Below are 22,548 nucleotides of genomic sequence, written 5' to 3' on the forward strand. Positions count from 1 at the left end.
CAATCCTTCTAAAACTCAGTCATGTCTTATATCTCGCAAAAAGGATTCTTCTGCTCCTATGCTTATCTTTGGTGACACTCCGATTTCTAGGCAAGATGATATATCTCTTTTGGGGATTACTCTGACATCTAATCTCTCTTGGCACAAGCACACTACAAATATTGCTTCCTCTGCATTTAAAAAACTTGGTTTTTCTCTTTGCTCTCGGCGTTACTTTTCTTCCAAACAGCTGTGTATTCTATACAAATCGCAAATCCGCCCTACCATGGAATATTGTTACCACATCTGGGGCAGTGCTCCCAAAACCTCTTTCAGGCCTCTAGATTCTATTCAGTAGAGGGCAGTTAGATTAATCAACGACTCATCTCTAACAGAGTCTCTCCACTCTGTCTCATAGACGTTCTGTTTCTGCTGGAAGGCCTTTCTACACATACTTCCATGGGTGGCGCCTCCGTGGGCAGGAGCAGCAGTGGTAGCACACGCTTCTTGATTAGACTGGGGTTCGAGCCCATGACCATCAAATACGGAGGATGCAGAAAGGTCAGGGAATGACCACCGCATATCCCCGGAGCAATATGGCCTTAGTTGCTAATGCTCCTAAAAACCAAATAACAACAACTTCCATGGACACTGTTCTTCTGAATTGGCGTCTATAATTTCCGCTCTCTCTTTCAAAACAGTCCGAACACGTGCCGTCACCAGCCAACATCCATTTAGAAACTGAAGGTATTCAACGACTCCTGTGGCCAGCACGATCAAAAGACTTAAATCTAATCGAATTTGTGTGGGACGCCCTTGGACATCGCATTGCACGCAGACAGCCAACTTCTCAGACTGAGATCTGCACTGTTTGAAGAATCTTACAGACATCTTTATATCGAACATGGTTTCCACTGTCAGGCCTGTTTAGAGAGAGAGAGAGAGAGAATATATCTTTATTGCCCTACACGGCCATAAAGCCAGGGGTCATGGCCATTGGAGGGGATCATACACCCTACTGATGTCATGGGACCATATATTCGAGAATATATGTTATTGACTTCTGTAATGTGACCTTTTTGGTAATTCTTACACAACCCCTATAAATGTTACTTATACCTGTCTGAAGTTTCTCGCTCTCTCCTCATTTCATCGTTATTCTATGGTACACCACTATACCACATTTTGACCCGCAAGCTGTATGAGTTACACCACGTTTCTCTTGTGCTCTGTTAATTTTTTCGAGCAGTGTACTTGTTCAGATTTTGTCTTCTGTAGAGGTTTAGTTATTCTATATCGCTGGCTGCTGCTAATCATTTGGAGAGGTGTGGCTTCTATTCCCATTAAGTTTCCAACGGGTTATTTAATGGAAATCGACTGTTAGGTAGAGCGAATATTGTTTCCTCCGCTAGTTATTCTGGGTTATTCGCCATACATGACGAAATTGAGATGATATACGTTTTACGCAGTTCTTTCTAAAATCTTGTCTCCTATATAAACCATAATTTTCTTTAATAAGTATTGTTACAACTTTCTGTTAATTTTCTGTTTGTACTACAGCTTGCAACCAAGCATGGATTTTGGGTATGGCGGGACCAAAGGCCCTATGCCCCACCTCACAACCTTGGCGCTTTTGGCCCCTTGCTCCAGCGGACAAAAAAGAAAGAAAGAAAAAAAAAAAGCATAAGAGAATGCATCAATAGAAATTTGAAGAGGAATAGAAACGAGAACTTTTTCCTTACTAGTACAGCTTGCTATACATTAAGCAGTGTTCCTGGTTAGATTTTAGAAATCTAACCACCAATTCCGAAAAGAATCGAGTCACTCGCATTACTAATAGCACACCGTGCAATATTTTTTATTTATTTTTGAGTTTGGATGGATGGCTTACTCAACCTTTCAATTAAGATTGGATTTTCTCATGTTTGATGGTGAAAAAGAGGTTGAAGCAGGCAAACGGGCCGTTTTAAGAAAAATAATTAAAAAATTAGTATTTGTCAAATGACAAAAAATCCATCTTAAAGTACTTAAAGCATGCCGTTTATTTTTTGAATTTTGCTCGAGGGGATTTCTGTCTCTGTGTAAGCATTCTAATCGTCCAAGGACGTTCCACCCCACAAGGCACAGCATCTAAAGGAATTCCAGTTCTTTTATCTCTCCATTTTATTTTTAATTATTTTAAATTTCTGTTTATACTCCGGCACGACAACCAAGTCAGTAGAGTTTACAATAAATCGTAAATACAAATATTTATCGTATTTAGTAGTCACGGGCTTGAACCCCAGTCCACTCAAGGAACGCGTGTTATGCACTCTCGCTCCTGACCACTGGAGCGAGAGGCCCTTATGAGGGAGATGAGGCACTCCTTCCTTTTTTAAGTGCTCCTGTAAGTGTCAAGCTGATCTTGGGGAACCTTGGAGGCCAAGAAATGTTACCAGGAAACCATTCTTGGAAATGATGTGGTTATGAAAACAGTTGTACAAAGGTTTTTTTTTTTTTTTTTTTTTTGTTAGTTATTGGTGCATCGGCTTCTGTGGCCATAATTGCACCGCCCTAAGTTTTTGCACTGCTCTGATCCAAGCCCGAGGCGGGATTCGAACCTGCGAACGTTGGGGTGCCAGGCAGGCACTTCACCCACCCGGCTAGCCCGGCCGGCAGTTGTACAGAATCCATTGACACTCTGGCGGTATGGAACAGCGCCATCTTGTTGAAACCAACCGGCGTAATTATCATGTGGAAACGTAGTAGCTAGTTCATCAATAAAAAAAAATTGCAATGGTGATAGCAAAGTGGCCTGAACTTGCCGATGTTGACAAGACCCTATTATCTTAAAAAAAAAAAAAAAAGTGGGCTGATAATGCTGTAAGGTGAAAGTGCACACCACACCTGGTCTCGTCGATGGTGGATTTTGCGAGGGTCTTCTTCCGAACAATATTGAAAGTTTTTTGTTTTGTTTTTTTATTTAAGGAACCATTTAGACGAAAGTGAGCTTCACTACATCCACAAGTATATTGTGAATAAAATAATGATCGATTGTTATATCTTGACAAAATTTTTACTGGTAAGGTTTTAATCCTCGGAATACTTGTCAATATTTATCATACACTCCTATTAGATAAGTTCAACGATATTGCAGACCGACCTGCAAGGGGCTTTGGACTCTGTGAGAGGTGTTCTAACAGCTGCGATGTTTTCTGAGCTACAGTCACTACTTATTCCACTCGGAGGCTTTTGTTTTTTTTTTTTTTTTTAGAACAAAACCATTTCAAAATTACATACCAAGTTTCAATGGCATGAGCCGATGTATAGGATCTTGATACTTAAGCTTAAAGTGAACGCAAAAGAAACGTCGAATGGCCCCACGAACTGTTGTTTATTTAAATGACGGCAAAAGGACGTACCCCACTCACTGGCAGTGTTCTTTGGTTACTAAATTGCATGATGTGGACAATAGTAAGCCAAGTGACGCAGTCTTCCCCACCCTGGTAGCGCAGTGTCATCGTCACCGACCTTTACCCACCGGATGGAAAAGGCCTTGGTTCGAACCCCGTCAATGACGCGAGTTACTTTTATGGGCTTTTTCCACTCCGTGGCTGAGTTAGTCGGTCCCAGGCGTAGATAGCAAGGTTTCACTCCCTTCCCCCAGGAACTCGTGTTTTTCGTCCAGCAAACAGGCAAATCGACCAGAGAACACACGCAATTCGCGAACATAATACACTCGGACAGATAAGTGCATATGCCGGCTTTCCCTAGTGTGATATTTTTCCTCAGCAAATCAGTTTTTTAAATTGCTTGTTTCACTGGCCTACCTGCAATTCCAATTGTTTCTGCTCTGCTGCAAAAACAATTGCAAATTCTTAAATGTTCACCATTTCTATTAGAGAAATGTAAATTTAATCCTAAAACTCAGTCTTACTTCACAAAAAAAAAAAAAGTTTGCCATGTTCATCTTCAAGGCGCCTCCGTAGCCAGGTGGGAAGGAGCAGCAGTGTGTAGCACACGCTTCTTGATTAGACCGGGGTTCGAGCCCGTCACCACCAGATGCGGAAAGGTCAGGGAATGACCACTGCATATTCTGGAGCAATATGGCCTTAGTTGCTAATGCTCCTAAAAACCAAAATAACAAACAAGCTCATCTTCAACAGCATTTGAATTTTTAGGCAAGATCATATATACACTCTCTGATCACTGAATTGTGAACACCTGTCTAATACCATGTTAGGCTACCATTCGTACGGATAACAGCGGCTATTCGCCTACTCCAGAGCTGGCGAACCGTTGTAAGGGTACGTGCCAAATTGACTAAATCCTTTTAAAAAACTAGCCTCGCTTGCCCCTCTGGATTTTACACAATATATCATTATTTTTCACATACACATTTTACTTGACAAAGGCATAAAAACAAAAAAAAAAAAAAAAAAAGATGAAATAAAAGACATTATTTCAAAGATATTTTAATAAAGGTATTAAAATAAAATAATTCATAAAAACATGAAACTTTTAGTTTACAAAACAAATTTAATACAAAATGATAAACTTCTCTTATGTTGTTTAATGGCACAAGGCCATATTGTGCCTACTCTTCTCTTATACAGTGAAACTTCCCTTTAACGGACAGCCATGCGGAACGAAAATGTGTCCGTTAGAGAGAAGTGTCTGCTAACAAGAAGTCTGACGGAGAAAAAAAAAAAAAAGAAAGAAAAATCGTTAAACGTTTAATGTAAAATTAAAATATATACAGATTTTGAACAATATTTTTGTAAATAATATACAATTACATACACAAGAGATTAAGAAAAATCGTTAAACGTTTAATGTAAAATTAAATTAAATTATATACAGATTTTGCACAATATTTTTGTAAATAATATACATACAATCGTGCTATGCATATTATGACTTTATCTTAAGAAAAATACATACAGTAATCACTTATTTTCTTCTGCACCTTCTTCCGGCTGATAATTTTGTTTTCAACATTTGTTTGGAGTGAAGAAACCATCGAAAGTCCTTCAGTATCTTCTTCAGTGGCGAAAAACATTTTTAAACGATTGATTGGTATGAGCGCTTCTTCTATTTTCATCGGTGGTTCGTCGTTAATATGTTCTTCGACAGAATGACCTCCTTCCATTTCTTCATCCTCATGAGGAACTTCTTGAAAAATATCGATGATAATGTCGTTGATATCTAGAGCACCATCTTCTGTAGTGAGGTTCGAGTCTATATCTTTGTAGCCAGGGTCACTTGTAGCTGAAGTATCGTACATTATCAATAGATGTTGAAGTTCTTGTTCTTCTTGGTGCTCCACATTGCTGTTCACAACTTCAATTTTTGCGTTTGAGAAGCCAGACTTTACAAAACAGTTCACGACAGTTTGTTTTCTAATTGCGTTTACTGAAGAGGAAATCCATTGAATCGCATCTAGGATGCTGATTTTCTTTGCAAGGTCACTCGCACATTTTACATCGTTCATGTTTGCAATGAGATGTCTTAAAAAACACGTTTTCTGTAGTGAAGTTTAAATTTTTTTATTATACCTTGATCCAAGGGCTGACACTCTGCAGATGTGTTTGGTGGCAGAAAAAAGATTCGAATGTTGGACAATTCAATGTGCGGGTGAGATGCAGCATTATCCATGAAAAGAATAATTTTTCTGTTTTTACGAATCATGTTTTGGTTAAAGTGACTTATCCATTCGCTCATGATATCTCGTGTCATCCACGCTTTTTTATTAGACTTCCAGTCAACATTCAAAAGATTCAACTTTATGCCCTTGAAACAACGAGGATTTTGTGGTTTTCCTATAACAAGTGGTTGTTCAAAGTCTCCCAGCATATTTGTACACAATAGTACAGTCAAGCGTTCCTTAGAAATTTTTCCGCCCTGGAACTTTTCGTTTTTTAGACTCATTGTTTTTTCAGGAAGAGCTTTAAAAAACAACCCTGTTTTGTCACAGTTGTAAATATCCTTAGCTTCAAAATCACGACATAAATCTTCCAATTTGACGGTCCACTCTGTTACAACCCCAGTATCAACAGATCCACTTTCACCACTTACGGTTTTCCAAGAAATTTTATGCCGAGTTTTGAACTTGTCTAGCCACCCCACAGAAGCTTTGAACTCATTTACTCCCATAGATTTCGCAACCTCCAAAGCCTAATAATAGACCCATTAATGGGAATTTTTTTTAGCACGTTCGCGACAAAACCACTCATACGTAACATTGTCAATTTGAAGTCCAACAGTTTTCGGGAATGATTTTTGAACCTGATCATTTACGTGTTGCCAAAATTGTTTGAGCAGTTCATTTTTTTCCCTTTAGGATGTCGCTTACCTGCGTCTTCCCGAGTTTGAATTTTGCAGCGAGATTGCGAACACTATTTTTTTGCCGATCATACGCATTAATGAGTTCAACTTTATCTTTTAAAAGTTAAATGTTTTTTACGAGAAGACATTGTGCACTTCACACGACACTGAACAAAACTGAAACTGAAAAGACGAAAGGCCGACAAAATTCCTCCCCCCTGCACACACTGAATTCATCAGAAGTTTTACACGTGCCTTAAAATTCTTGAAAAAAGGGTTTAGAACAGCGACGTAAACCTTGATAAAATTCAGAGAATCGGAAATAGAAAATAAGCACACGATTGAGGCAATACGTAGAAAAAGGACCGTGAGCTCTCCCGCAGTCCGTTGTGGGGAGATCAAATTAAGTGCTAATCTAAACGAAACAGTGCAGATTGCCTGTCTGCGTCCGTTACAGAGCATGTCCGCTAGACAGAAGCTGCAAACACGTTAAAACCAATAGAGGCGAGTTGGGGAATTTGGAAATGTCCGTTAACGAGAGGTGTCCGTTAGGAGAAGTTTCACTGTTTTCACTGTATATATATACAAAACTAAAGGGAAGGAAAGTAAGTACTGTTTAATTGCTGCATCATTGACGACAGATACTTTACATTAGGATTATACTTTGTAACTTTTAGAGCTATGCATGCAGCACTAGTTTCATCCATGAGACTAAATTTAACAAAGTTCATCACTGAGAAAAATGACACAAGAATATGTTGATGAGACAATTGTTAGTAATGGTGTTGCGAGATTTTTTAAACAGACAAAAGTTTCAGGAATGGAATTCCAAACTTTTAGTACCTCATTTTCTGCAGTTTTATTTGCTAATGCTGTCATTAATAGTTTCCTTTCAATATTTTCTAAATCATCTGAGGTCGATAAATTGCCGCCTTCAAATTGAGCTGCTCTGACAATCGATCAATTGCATCTCAATATCATCTAAGTTGATCCACTGAAACATTTACTGCATATGGGTAGAAGTAACACCAGATGAACATACGAACTGGGTGGTACTACACTTAGGGTAGTAGAAAATGAAAAGGACCTGGGAGTGATTGTGCAGTCAGATACGAAGTTTTCTAAACAGGCAGACAGGCTGCTAGAGCAGGTCATGGGCTATTGTCAATGATATACAGGAATTTTTGCTAGCAGGGAAAAGGAGGTGATTATCACTTTGTATAAGGCAATGGTCAGGCCACGCCTTGAGTAGTAGTAGTAGTGGCATGTGATGCAAGAAAGCATGTGTATGAGCTTATGCAGCATCAGCCAAAAAAAAAAAAAAAAATCCCGCCATTCCCTTCAAATGCCTGTCCAGTTCCTCCTTAAATGTATTCAACCTATCAACTTCCACAACGACAGATTTGTTCCAGCAATTAACCACCTGCTGGCTAAAGGCAAATTTCCGCACATCTATTCTACATCTGTCTTTTCTTAATTTGAATTTATGCCCCCTTAGGTTCGTAATCTGACAAGTGGAAGGATCCCATCAGAATTCAGCGTGCTCAACCCATTCAAGGCCTTATACACCTCAATCAGATCACCGCGCAGGTGCCTAATCTCCAGCCACTGCAATTTGCAGAACTTAAGCCTCTCTTGGTAAGAGGATCCCTTCATTCCCCTCACCAATCTTGTTGCCCTTCTCTGTACACCCTCAAGTAAATCTACATCCTTCCTAAAATGAGGCCTCCAGACCTGTATGCAGTACTCAAGGCGTGGCCTGACCATTGCCTTATACAGAGTGATAATCACCTCCTTTTCCCTGCTAGCAAAATTCCTATATATCATTGACAAAACCCCATGATCTACCCTGGCAGCCTGTCTGCATTGCTCAGAAAACTTCATATCTGTCTGCACAATTACTCCCAGGTCTTTTTCATTTTCTGCCACCTTAAGTTTAGTACCACGCAGTTGGTAGGTTTCTCTGGGGTTACTTCTACCCATATGCAGTACTTTGCATTTGTCAAGGTTAAACTTCAGTTGCCACTTCTTAGTCCACCTGCCCAGATTATCTAGATCCTGTTGCAGTAGAACACTGCCATTACTGTCATTAACAACCCCGCCAACCTTTGTATCATCTGCAAACTTCGACATTAAGCCTGATATACCTTCATCAATCTCATTGATACAAAACAACAGTGGACCCAAGACCGAACCCTCTGGGACTCCACTAATAACATTAGTCCACGAAGAGCAGCACCCATTGATTACCACCCTGTGTCTTCTCCCACTTAACCATCCTTTTATCCATTGTAGTAACTTACCCTTAATACCATTCTGCTCCATGCTCCAATTTGTAGAATAGTCTTTCATGCACAACAGTGTCAAAGGCTTTCCTGAAATCCAAATATATGATATCAAAATTATTTTTTGCATCCAGTTCCTTTGTAACCACATCATAATATCCTATCAAATTTGTCAGACAAGACTTTCCCTTAACAAACCCATGCTGTGTCTGAATTATTGCTGCAGTCTTGTCTAGATGATCGTGCAATGCATCTTTAACCAGTGACTCCATTATTTTACCCGGAACAGTAGTTAAACTAACTGGTCTGTAATTACTCGTGTCACCCTTCGATCCCCCTTTGTGAATTGGGGACTTCCCGTGAATCCAAGGATGCTCTCAAAATTATGGCTAAGGGTTTGCTTAGTTGCTTTGCCGCCTCCTTTAATATAACTGGATAGATCCCATCCGCCCCAGGTGCTTTTCTTATGTTTAACTTCAACAATTTCTCCTCCATTTTGCTCTCAGTTATTACAAAATCATTAAGTATCCTGCTACAATTTGATAACCTTCTGCCATTTTCAAACCTTAATAATTCATTCATGTGTGAATGTAGATGCAAAATACTCATTCAGTTTGTTTGCTATCTGAGCAGGATCATCAACAGTCGAACCATCGATGTCAAGTGGACCAATCAGATTCATCCCCTTCCTTTAGGAGTTTATATAAGTAAAGAAATCATTGCTGTTTTTCTTAATATCTTTTGCCAAGGATTTTTCCTAATCTGCCTTCGCCTGCCTAACCTCGTTTGTGACCTGATTAAAGACTAGCTTATATCTGCCATAGGCTTCTGAGTCGCTTGATAATTTATATGCATCCCATGCATTTTTCTTCTCTGTTACGAGTCTCATTAGTTCATTAGATAACCATTTAGGCCTAAACCTTGAACAATATTTCTTAATAGGTATGAAACTTTTAGTAGCATCCACGATTAATTTCTTGAATGCCTCCCACTTAGAATTTACTGTTGGTAACATCGTCAGTTGATCCCACTGTACAGAATTTAAAAACTTTCTGAGACTACTGTACTCACCTTTACGGAAGCAAAAATCCTTTCCTTTACCCCTGATGGTAATTAAATCTTTAAGTAAATCCCACGTCAGTACACTGTGATCACTGCCACCTAGTGGTTCTTTTATCTGCAAATTCCTAATACATGAATGATCACTGCTGATAACCAGATCAAGAGTATTACTTTCTCTGGTTGCTTCTCGAACATGCTGCTGTAAAAAACAATCATCCAATAAATCCACAAAAGTCTTACTAGTGTGCGAGTGACCAACCCGTAAGTTCCAGTCTATATCTGGGAAGTTAAAATCCCCCATTATAAGACATTCCGTTTTACTAGCCCACTCTATTTCTCTGTACAATTGTTCATTGTACTCATTCAAGTCATTAGGCCTATAACACACTCCTACTCTTATTTTTTCTTTTGCAGTGCTTATGTCACACCAAACTGACTCAACAGTGCACTGTTCATCTATATCAACTGGGTGCACTTCTTTTGATTTTATTTTTTTTCTTAATTAACAGCATAACATCTCCCTTTTTATCCTGTCTATCCTTTCTGTACACATTGTACTCCCCAAATTCCAGTTCAACATTCCTTATATCTGTGTGACACCACATCTCTGCTATCCCAACAATATCCGCCTTTGATGTCTTGACCAACACTTCAAATTCATCAAATTTATTTACTATACTTCTAGCATTTGTATACATACAAGCATACATCCTCTTGTATACCATGTACAGGAGTACTGCGTACAGGTCTGGCGGTCTCATTTTAGAAAGGATGTAGAGTTGCTTGATCGTGTACAGAGAAGGGCAACAAGATTGGTGAGGGGAAGAGAGGCTTAAGTTCTGCAAATTGCAGCGGCTGGAGACTAGGCACATGCGAGGTGACCTGATTGAGGCGTATAAGGCCTTGAATGCATTGAGCACGCTAAATTCTGATTGGGATTCTTCCGCTTGCTCAGATTACGAACCTGAGGGGGCATAAATACAAACTGAGGAAAGACAGTTGTAGAACAGATTGAGCGGAAATTTGCCTTTAGCCAGCGGGTAGTTGATTGCTGGAACATACTTCCATCTGTCGTTGTGGAAGTTGATAGCTTAAATAAATTTAAGAAGGAACTGGACAAACTTTTAGAGAAAACAGTTGTGCGAAATTGTGTTTTTTTTTTTTTTTTTTTTTGGCTGATGTTGCATAAGCTTATACGCTTGCTTTCTTGAATCACATGTTTCTATTACTACTATTATTTTCAGGTTCAGTTCGGCAAATTTTAATTTAATGAATGAATTAAAACTTAATGAATTTTGCAGTTTATTCCAATTCTCTGAACTTAACAAATCTTGAAGAAAATTGTTCAATAGTTGACTCAGTGACGTTCAGATATAGCATTTAAAGGCTCTGACGGTTTTCTCATCAGTTTCAAGATGAGTGCTGTATCTTTGTAGGTTTGGGAAATATTTAAACAAGGTGGATTCCTGGAGTGATGTTGTTTCGAAGTTTGAATTTTTTTTGGGATGCTCTGAATTCCGCGTGCCCAAAAAATTTGTACGTGTGCCATGGGTTCGCCACCCCTGGCCTAGGCATTAACTCCACTACGTGTCTGAAGGCGTCCGTCGGGTTCTGCAGTCATGTTGCCTGCAAGGCTTTCCGCATTGTCACAACAGATGGCGTTGTGTTTTCGCAGGCTTCACTTCCCATTCCAAAACATCCCACACATGTTCAATTCGATTGAGGTCAGATGAATTTGAAGGACAATGAATATTGGTGATGTATTCACTGTGTTCCTCGAATCACTCGTACTCAGTGCGGGCCCGATGACAAGGCGTATGTATCATCGTCTTGGAAGAACCTGTTTCTGTCCTGTAAAAAATGTAACATGGTGGAGTGCACATGGCCTCCTAAGAGCTGCTGGTAGAGCTCACCAGTGAAATGTTGGTCCATACTCACCAGAGGTCCTAGTTCTTGCTAGCAAAACACGCCCCATATTAAGCAACCACAGCCGCCTGCCTGGACACTGTACGATGAGTCCATGGACTCGTTTTATTTGCAGAACACAACACGAAGGCATCCGTCGGTGTGTTGCACTAGGTATTTGGCTTCATCCTACCAGCACACTCGTTTCCAGTCCTCCAGTGTCCAACCAGCGTGTTGTTGACCCACAGCATCGCCGTCAGCGGAGATGGAGGAAACCCCTGGTGCCATTTGACACTAAATTCACACAGCACCGGCCGTCGATGATGATCAGCGGTGAGAACTCTTGCATTGTCTCCTCTCTGGAATCCCATGCGTCTTAGTGTGCGGTGGATCGTCATTTGGGATATTGTTCTTGCATTCTCCATATTGTATTGTGATGTCAGCTGTCGCACAGTGACCTGCCGTTTAGCTCGTACAACACGTTACACTCGTCGCTTGCCACGAACATCCACCTTGTGTAATCCTTTATAATTCTGTCGGCGGAACGTAGTTTGACCTGTTCGACACCATTCTTAAACTCAGTGGGCAGCGCGCAACAGAATTATGATCCCATAACGGACGTTATGGGATCACCCGACACAAATTCCCACAATCATGCCCTTTTGAAACTCCGTAATATTTTTACTACGTCCCATAACTGCTACTTTATCACTTTGACTTTCTTGACCAGATGCAAATTACCACTGCTCTAGGGTGAGCATCTGTTCAGTTTTTTATACTGCGAGTTATGCGACATAGTACATTATGGATGGGATGTTCACAATTCAGTGATTACTGAGTGTATTTACTGGAGAATACCCGTATGTCTAAGCTTACTTGGCATAAGCATATTACAAATATTGTCCTCTTCATTGAAAAACGAGATTTTCTCTTTTACACTGCCACGTTTTTTCTTGATACATCTGGGGTAGTGCTCCCAAATTTCTCAAAAAGGTATTCATTAAAGGGTAGTCAGTTTTATTAATTGCTCACAACCTTACACCACTTCGATCATACACGCTCACTTCATGTTTCTTGTGCTTTTTCTGTAGATCAGGAGGGACCAACGCCGGAGTTACATTTTACTTGTGGGGCGATCGGTGTCCCACCATCAAAAATCTTTTTTTTCCCATCCATAAAAAATGACTTCCCTGCTTAACAATTTATATTTTTAATAAAATATACTTTAAAATTAATGACTAAGGGAAAGATGAAAAGCTTTCAGTTATCAGGTGAGTGCGATTTTTTCAAGGGTGATAATTTTGGACCATAGTGATGCAGTTTGCACATGAAAATTGCTGATTGAAGCAGGGGTTGGAGTACAAATGTGCTCTATCTATAGAATCACTTGTAATCTTCATCTCGATGCCAAATATGATATTATTTATCACACTTTTCCAACATCTTGAAAAACAGGACAGGATTGATGGAGATTATTCGTAACAATTGACTGAATTAGCTGATGCCTTGGAAATGTGAGGTGAAGTTTGTTAAATTGACAAAATCATGGCTGTACCAATTAGCTATTCAAGTATATAAATCTGAGTGGAAAAGGCAGGTCCTTGAAGGCCGGCAAATCTACTAACTATGCTACCCACGAGGGTGCATTTGCATTGACTGGAATTATTATTATTATTGTTAACAGCTACAAAACAGCAAACAAACGTGCCTGAGGGTGCAGCTACAAAGCATTATTACACAGCTTCAAAGAAGAAGCTTGGAGTATACATTTTCCAAAGTAAAGAGAAAAGACTATTGAATTGAAATGTACAGATTAAATAAATGAAAGTAGGGCTCATCCGTCCTATTTAAGTGAACAGGTAGGAGTAAGGCAGAGCACTGGTATTTCTTCACACACATTACACAATCAGAGTCTTAGAACTTGCAAGAAGAGTCCATTTTAAGTCAGCTAACGGATGAGGTTAGCAATTTCAGTTGCCTCTTGAAGTGTCCGGGTGTGTCAAATATCTCCATATTTGCTTTGTTCATTGATCTTGCAGTCCTGTTGTAGTATCCATAATTTGTTCTCGCATAGGATGGTTTCAGCAGTGGATGGTTTCTTAATGCTCTTGTCGGAGCGTTGAAATTTATTTGTGAGACGAGATAAGGGCTTTCAGGGTACCATTTAACAGCTGGTTAAGGAGTAAGTCGGCTTTATCTCTTATTTTTTCCAGCGTTTCGAGTTCAAAGAATACACAGCACTCTTGGTAGGATTTCTCATTGTATTCAAGGCCACTTTTAAAGCAAACGTACTGGATTGCTCTTTTTTTGAATATTTTCAATTTCTAATTTTTGGTAAGCAACTTGTGGGGACCAGACCTGTGAGGCAAATTCTAGGGCTGGCCTAACATAGATTTTGTAAAGAAAGATGAAAAGTGCCAACTGATTGAAGTCTCGGTTAATTCTTTTCAGGAAACCTAGTTTTTTGCTAGCTGCCTTCATAATGTTAGAGACATGGACATCAAAGGAAAATGATTCTTTAATAAAGATACATAAATTTTTGGCTGTTCTAACTTTTTTGATTGCCTTGTTGTTGATACAATAAGAAAAATTAAGTTTGTTTTTCTTGGGTGCATTAGCAAAGCTCATCAGTTCACACTTGTTTTCATTGACTGCCATTTTGTTCTTCAGCCACTGAATAACTCGTTGAAGAGCTTCGTTTAGGATGATGCAGTCATTGGTACTGCGAATTGCTTTATAGATTTTTATGTCGTCTGCAAATATGTTAATTTTGATTTGGTAGTCTCCAAGGGTGTTTGGCAGGTCGTTGATGTAGATAAAAAATAATAGCTGGCCTAAGGACACCAATTTCAGGACTGAAAGGATATGAGGTTTTACCTTTAAATATCATGGACATTTCTCTACCTTCCAAGTAGTTTTCAGTGCAGTTTAGTGCCTGTCTTCTGAGACCATAGTGATGCAGTTTGTTGATTAGTCTCTGATGGACTACCTTGTCGAAGGCTTTGCTTAAATCAAGGAAGATGGAGTCTACTTGTTTTCCTTCGTCAAGCGCCTGGGATATATTCGAAACAGACGAAATCATATCTGTGCAGGTGGAACGACCCTTGATAAATCCGTGAGAGTAATCTGACTAATTAAGTTTCATAAAGTTAAATAGCTGCTGAATGGGTACAAACAGAAAATGTGTTTCACACAAACTTGAGAGACTTATCATTTTGGTTGTCATTGCTTCACGTCAATAATTTTGTCAATATAATGAACCACTTTTGGGCAGTTGTCGATGCCCGACCAAATATGGCTAATGAACCGCAACCCGAAACGATTACATCATTTGTTATCATCTGTGTTGCACGCATTGAACGCCCACTTCGCCAAACGATCAGATCAGAGGGGACAGTGTTTTTACTAATTTTTTTTTTTTTTTTTACATATTTAATTTTATGTTAAACTGAACGTTTATGGTAATACAGTTCATCTCGGTTAACTCCTTCCGCAGAAAGTAATTCTGCATTACGATGGAAACTGCGAGCGGGGGAGAAGTGGCATGAAAAATATAGCACTGAATTTGCATTTCGTATATATGAAGTACAGGAAATTGTTTCGAAGAAAACTTGGTCGATAAGTCATCTATTTTTTAATTTTAGGTACTAATTGGACATGTACAGAACATTGCATCCGTTTATGAAAGAGCAGTAGAAGCATTAGGAAATTCTTGAGCAAGTGTCGCAAAGTATGCCGAGACTGAACAACAACCATCGACCCCAGGGAAAAGACCCAAAAAGGCGTCAAGCGTTACTGGAATGGACAATTGGAAAACAATCCTTACAATCTGAAATTGTAAGGAATGTTTAAGACGTTTAATTTATAACGAACACGCTAATTATTTTTTTGTTAGATTATTTACTTTGATTTATTTCAATTAAAGACAAATATACGACACACTTGAACCACAAAATAAATACAGAAAATTAATGGCGTTAATAAGGTTATAGGTGCGGCAAGGAGCTGTTTTATTCCAATTAAACTAACCATCATTATATCAAAAATAAATAAAATGAACAAAAAAAAAAAAAAAAACCATAAAAGTAAGATTAAGAATTTAAAAGTAAAGGACTAAAGCAATACTCACTCACCTTCGGAGGAGTGAACGCACAGCCCCTCGTTTAAAAGGGACACCCATACCCAAAAGAATGAGCGCTACTAAATATAAAGGAACAGAGCTTTCAGTCACTAATCGCTGTTCCAGTCAAATATCAGTGGATATCTTAATACGCTCCGGATATTAAAAGAAATAGTGAACTAAACAAAATATGCTATGACCACCGCCCTTTATGGAATAAATAAGGTGAGACTGGGGATTACACCTTCCTAATCCTCTTAAATAGGCTCCAGCTATAATACATTTGCAACGAAATAATAGAAATAAGTACTATTGCAATTAATAAAATAGAAAGCCATAAAAATAACTACGCTGCTAACTGAATCGAATATTTTATATAATAGGCATCCTTGCACGCAAATTCCGAGTATCCAACAGAAATTGATCTACCATCTTATAGGGTCGCACATTATGGAAATTATTCATGCCTATAAAAACACTGGTTGCGACCACAGCAGTTCATTGCCGTTTTTTGGCTTGCACAGTGGTATTGCCACATCTCCAGTACTCAGGATGACAAGTCATCATCGTTTAGATGATTCTTTGAGATAGGGTAGTTAGACGAGTTGAAGTCTAAGGCGGAGATGACACGTTGACCTAATGTGTCACGCAATGTTGTTTTCCTAATATGGAAGTAGTTTCAGTAGACAGGAACCGTTACAAGAAGAGGCAGCCAAGGTCGCCCATCGGCTACGTCAACCAGAACAGACCGCTATCTGACTCTGAAAGAAAGACGGAACCCTACGATGTCCTGTCATCAACTGTCTCTTGAGACTGCTGCGACAACAGGTGAAAATATTTCGAACCGGACTGTATTAAGAAGGCTCAATTCAAATGGACTCTACGAAAGAAAGCCAGTGGTTTGTATCCCTTTAACCCCAAACCACTGAAACGCTCGTCGAAACTGGTGGCATGAACATGTGACTTGGAGCCCTGACAAATGGGGTGCAGTTCTGTTCTCTGATGAGTTCCGTTTTAGCCTACAAACACATTCTATACGTTATACCATGTGGAGACAACGAGGAATGCTGTACCATCCTTCCAATATCAGAAAAAGGGACATTCACGGTGGAGGCCGTGTCTCGTGTGGGGCAGAATAATAATTAATTGCCGCACCTCTCCATGTTTTTGGTACCGTAACTACGCAGAGGTACCGAAAACTTAGATCTTCGAACTCTATATGCGAATTTTTAGGGGTGCGGTTAGTCCAGATTTTCTTTTCATGCACGGCAACGCCACTGCACACAGAGCTCAAGTGGCGGAGTTAGTTCTGGAACCATTTTTTTGCATCCCATAAACTTTATTACATATGCTGATGACCTGAAATTCTTCGTCAAATCTAAAGAACAACAAGTTAAGCAAACAAGCCAATACACAATAAAAGAACTGGAGCATTACCTCGACTGTATTGGACTACATTTAAACACAAGCAAATCTGCCCAGACGACAATTACAAAGAAAAAGAGCAGGAACAATATCTCTACGTTGGAAAGCGAATGCGAAGTTGTAAAGGTTAAATCGTACGTAGACCTTGGCCTAAAATGGGATGAGAGACTAACATTTTCCGAGCACTTTGATTACATCAAAGCAAAAACACATGCAGCGCTTTGGGCTGCCAAACATGAGTTAATTGGCATTAGAAACCCAGATCTTGTTAAAAAGTATATCTTGAAATGTACAGTATACTTCCCATCCCACTGTATGCTTTACAGATTTGGTCCTCTGCCCCACCGAGCAACCTGAAAACTTTCTTTAGTATTGAATACTGGCTCTTGAGATGGCTGAACAGGATCTCAAATCACCCATTTTCTATCTCTACAGCCATCCTCTCAGTATTCCTCCCTGGAAACAAACAATTAATACAAGAAACATTTTCACATTAACCTAACTGCTAACACGAAGATTAGACACTCCCAGTATTGACGACTTGTTTCACTGTTGTCGAGAAGCCACCAAGAATGCTGAAACAAGACATCCTCTTCAAAGCAACTTAAAAAACCTGAAACCTAAGTTACTTTTTTCCAGCAAACACAACAGAACTCTTCAATCAACTAAAAATTGAACCGGAAAAGCTCTGTAACAAAAAATCCTACAGATTGAAAGTCTTTGCCGACTCCTATCGTCTTGTACAACTGTAGTGCACAGCCACTCGGCTCAGAAACTGCATTTAAATTTGATCCCTTTTAACTATATATTCTCAGTATTCTAGATGTCAACCTTAAGATGTCAAAATTTTAAATATTCTATGATGTCAAAGATGCCAAAATTTTAAATATTCTATTATAAAATCGTAACTATTCATGTATTTCAAAATTTTGTATTCAACCTTTCAGGGTGAACGTCCCATGGACTTTGTAACCTTTTGCCCATGGGGTCCGCTTCACACTTTAGGATGTAACTCACACCCTTCTGACCAATGGCTGTCCTAGGGGTGTCTCCTGTACAAAGAAATAAACTGATTATTTCAAGGAGGAAATTGATGCTGACCAGTGTAATTGGTAAGAAAATTCCTGAAAAGTTGGGAACGGATCCACACAAGTGTAATACATAACTGTACATAGGTAGAATTATCAATACGCAGTAGTCAAATGTCTAGAATTGTGGTTGGTGGGGTACAAGGCTAGCCGCTTGTTTAGTGATCTTATTGGTACACGAAAACTGATTGCAGCAGGGGTTGGAGTACAAATGTGCTCTATCTATAGAATCACTTGTAATCTTCATCTCGATGCCAAATATGATATCATTTACCACACTTTTCCAACATCTTGAAAAACAGGACACGATTGCTAATGATTTCTTGAGGAAAACGTCTGTGCCATAAACTGAGAATAATAGCTTAAACAATGGGTAAATAATGTAATTTCCGAAGTATTCAAATTTGCCAGTAGGAACAAGGAAGTGATTATCCCATTGTATAAGGCTTATACTATGGGATAATCATCTGCTCAATCACCTTAATCATTGCCTTATACTATAAGGCAATGATTAAACCTCATTTTGAGTACTGTATACAGGTCTGGAAGCCTCATTTTAAGAAAGATGTTGGCCTCTTGGAACGGGTACAGAGGATTTCAACCAGATTAGTCAAGAAAAAAAGGGACACTTACCACAAAAGACTTCGGTTATGCAAATTATGACTCTTGGAAATTAGGCACTTTCGAGGAGACCTCACTGAATGTTTAAGGCTTTAAATGGATGGAGTGAACTTAATGATGGTGGCATTCTCACTCTTTCTCAGATGACACAAGGGGGTATAAACTTATAACGATGGATGCAGGAGAGAGATGTGTGCAAATTTGCTTTCAGCCAGAGAGTTATTGATTATTGGAAGAAATTAATAAATTTAAAGAATTGAACATATTATTAGAGGGATGAACAGGTGAAGTGGGCAGGCTTTTCTGGCTGATGTTATATAAGCTTTTCCTTGCATCATTTACCACTACTACTAATAGTAATAATATATTATAATTATGAGCTAATTATTATTATGTTTTTATAAATAGCTCATGATTACGTCTGACAGCTAGATAAAACAGCAGAATGTTGCTTGTGCTAATGGATGCTCAAGAATCTAGTACTGTAGGTCCCTTCTCTAGAAAGTTGTTTGTAACTCATGCAAGGTTGTGAGAGGTGAAGAAGAACTCACGACTTGAAATTTATGTCCACAGAGCTTATTACAACCCTCATAGGTAGCACAATCTTTTTTAATTGCTATTGTTTTATGATTTTATGTTTGGCGAAGGAGGACACTGTGTAGTTTTACTTCACTAAACTGCCAAGTGGCCAAACCACTTGGCAGTTTAGCGAAGTCTGTGTTTGAGTCACATCAGATACTGGAGGAAATCTTATCGTCTTCTTAAATTGAATTATCTGATTTCAGGCAGACACTCTCCTTGATATTTGGGGTCTTTTAGTCTGCACAACATTCAAATCGGTCTGTGACCACACTTGCTCCAACTTAATACATTTAGTCTTCATGGGTTACAGAGTGGTTATAATCACCATCCTCTCCACACTGCTGGAAAATGCCTAGGTTCGAATCCCGTCGATGACCGGAGAACTTTTATAGGCTTTTTTTTTTTCACTTCATGCCCAAGTTAGTCCGTCTCAGGGGACTTTCTGATGATCACTTTCTGTAAAAAGCTGGTAAAAGTTTCTCTAGTCGAGATATCGGTTCAGATCAAGAAAAGGCTCAGTTCATTTGAACTCAATGTAACTGTTATGTTTCTCGCAAAGGAGATGAGATATTCTTATGGTATTTTTAATAACATGGTCAATTTAGTTAGGGGACTGTTTGTTTAATGGTAATAGCGCATTTAAAACCGTATTGCGGAGATGTGGGAAACCACAGGTGGCGCCTAATCCTAAATACAATACCTATGTATTATTATGTTTATTGTTGTTATTGTAGTAGTAGGATTTTAGGAGCATCAGCGACTAAGGCCATATTGTTCCTTATATACTGTGTAAATTGCGTCTGAGGTCGATTTTCTGTTTGCTGGAAAAATGCCCGAGTTTCCGGGAGAAAAACCATGCTATCCTCGCTTGAGACTGATTACTCAGCCACGTGAAAAAGCCCCATAAAAATTCCTCATGTCATCAACGGGATTCAAACTCAGGTCTTTTCCACCCAGTGTGGGGAGGACCGTGATTCTACCCACGAGGGCTATTTTTATTTCCGAATTGGAAGTACTGTATGTACATAATTGGGTTAAACGTTTCGTGTTATTTTCTTACCCCTTTCGTGAAGTCTGTCTTTGCAATATCACGGTCACCTCGGGATATATCTTCACTGAAGAAGTCTTCCTGTTTTACTCTGTGGGGAGTCTAATCGTCCATTAAAAAGAACCACGGTGCATATTGCACTCATAAAGATTCTTTTATAAGGTTCAAGGATTTTATTCTTATATATCTTATTAGTCAGAGCTCCTCTCAAAATTATACAGTTCTATAGCGCACATTACCTTTGCTCAGATCCTCTTTCATAGTAGTCTATTTCCCAGATGCTTATGTTGGGTTGGGTTTAGGTTCTTTCTACTTTCCATATGTCTGAGCTGGTAGCACCATGATTATAACTTCTGCCCGGATGGTAAAGTCCCAGGATCGAATCCCATCAATGACACGAACTTTAATGGGCTTTTTTCACTCTGTGGTTAAGTTTTCAGTCTCAGATGTGGACAGCAAGGTTTCCCCCACTGAAGCCCAGCTTTTTATTCCAGCAAAACAGGAAAATCGACCATAGAACATATGCAATTTATGGGCATATTACACATGGCAGATAAGGTAGCTCTTTGGTGGTCCTAATATGACAGTTTTTTTCCCTTTTCCAGATGATGAAAATTCAAGAACCCGACTCCACATTGAATCTGTACTCATCCATGAACATCACATGGACCATTGGATCTAATTGGCCTACTCATGACACTCATTAAAACGAACTCTTCTGTTTGATGATGTGATAAGGAAAATTCATGAATACAGACCCCTCCTACAGCCTGCAGGGCATAATTTGATGGGAGATATGCTATTTTGAAACAGCGTCAAGCTTCGAAGAGAACTGTCATTTAGAGCCAGAAGATGTCACTTAACTGCTGTTTTCACTATTACTCGTCCATATACTCGTATATAGTTCTTTCGAATTCTTTACCTTATCTCCATAATCGGTATAACGCATTTGGAGTAAACATTCAAGACCCTTGCTACCTTCACCCATGACTGGTCTGCATCTATCCTGCTGATTATTCAGATACGTTTGGTATCCGTGAACAACCAAACTGAGGGATGCACAGCCAAACTGTTCTATTTATAAACCACAACTAGTTGCATATCATGAATACATATGTGCTCATTTGCATCAGTTAGTTGATCTATGTGCACAATTGCAGTTCGTTTCACGAAAGGTAAGTGTGTGAACCGATCCAGAGTTTTGGATCGGGTCAGTTCAATTAATTATGTAGTTCGCGTATCGTGTACGGTTTAACTTTTTAAATGTCAATAATTTAGTGCAATGTAGTAAAAAATAAAGAATCGTGTATATAAATGTACAAATCCCTGAAGTTCTAAATCGAATGTCTGGACCTGATTTTCAGAAGTGATTAATAAAATCGAGGAATTAGTATCACAATGTGTTTCCACCTTTACAGCTGACAAGATCTCGGCCAGAGACAGAAACTGACCATGACGCATTCCAACCCAAGAGGCTTTAAACAAATTTCTCAGCAGCAGATTTTCAGCATTTCTCATATTGCACTCGCTTGAACCCAGCCTCTAAGTAAATTTATCTCCCTTCCTTATACAGAAACACCTGGAAGATATTTCAGGATCTCCTAAGACGAGATTGCACTAAAGCTGTCCTCTCTCAGCAACAGTCCAGTGTCCCTAAGTCAGGGCCATCGCTAGTGGTGCGCAAGTAAGGCATTTTCCACAGACACCGCCTAAAATAGGCGCTGCTAGATGTGTTACTGTTTACACTGACTTGCCAAAACATTATGACCACTTATCTAATATGATGTTGGTCCTCCACATGCAGCCAAAACAGCTCGTACCCGGCGAGACATGGACGCTACAAGATTTCTAAGTGTGTCTTGTAGTATCTGGTACCAACATGTCACCAGCAGATCCTTTAACTCCTGTAAGGTCCATGGTTGAGACGCCGCAGATCGGAGTTCCTGTTCCAACAAAAAAAAAAAAAAAAAAAAAACCACAGATGCTCGATGCGATTGATGTCTGGGGAATTTGGAGATGAGGGCAATGCCTGGAAGTCTTCTTCATGTTCCGCGAACCAATCTCGAATAATCCAGGCAGTGTGGCATGCCGCATTATGCTGCTGAAAGACGGCACTGCGAGAGAGGA

At 39.3% G+C, this 22,548-nt stretch overlaps 1 long non-coding RNA gene across 1 annotated transcript in view; it reads left to right on the top strand.

Moving 5' to 3' along the window:
* LOC150077085 (uncharacterized) overlaps positions 1-21,760 on the top strand; it is a 34,980-nt gene extending 13,220 nt beyond the window's left edge. The window contains exon 2 of the long non-coding RNA XR_016547710.1: positions 21,027-21,760. This is a non-coding gene — a long non-coding RNA (uncharacterized LOC150077085). The remainder of the gene's footprint in view (positions 1-21,026) is intronic.
* Positions 21,761-22,548: the final 788 nt, after the last annotated feature.

The sequence above is a fragment of the Mastigoproctus giganteus genome, chromosome 12 (genome assembly GCF_048544385.1).
Source record: "Mastigoproctus giganteus isolate SK-2022 chromosome 12, ASM4854438v1, whole genome shotgun sequence".
Taxonomy (NCBI): domain Eukaryota; kingdom Metazoa; phylum Arthropoda; class Arachnida; order Uropygi; family Thelyphonidae; genus Mastigoproctus; species Mastigoproctus giganteus.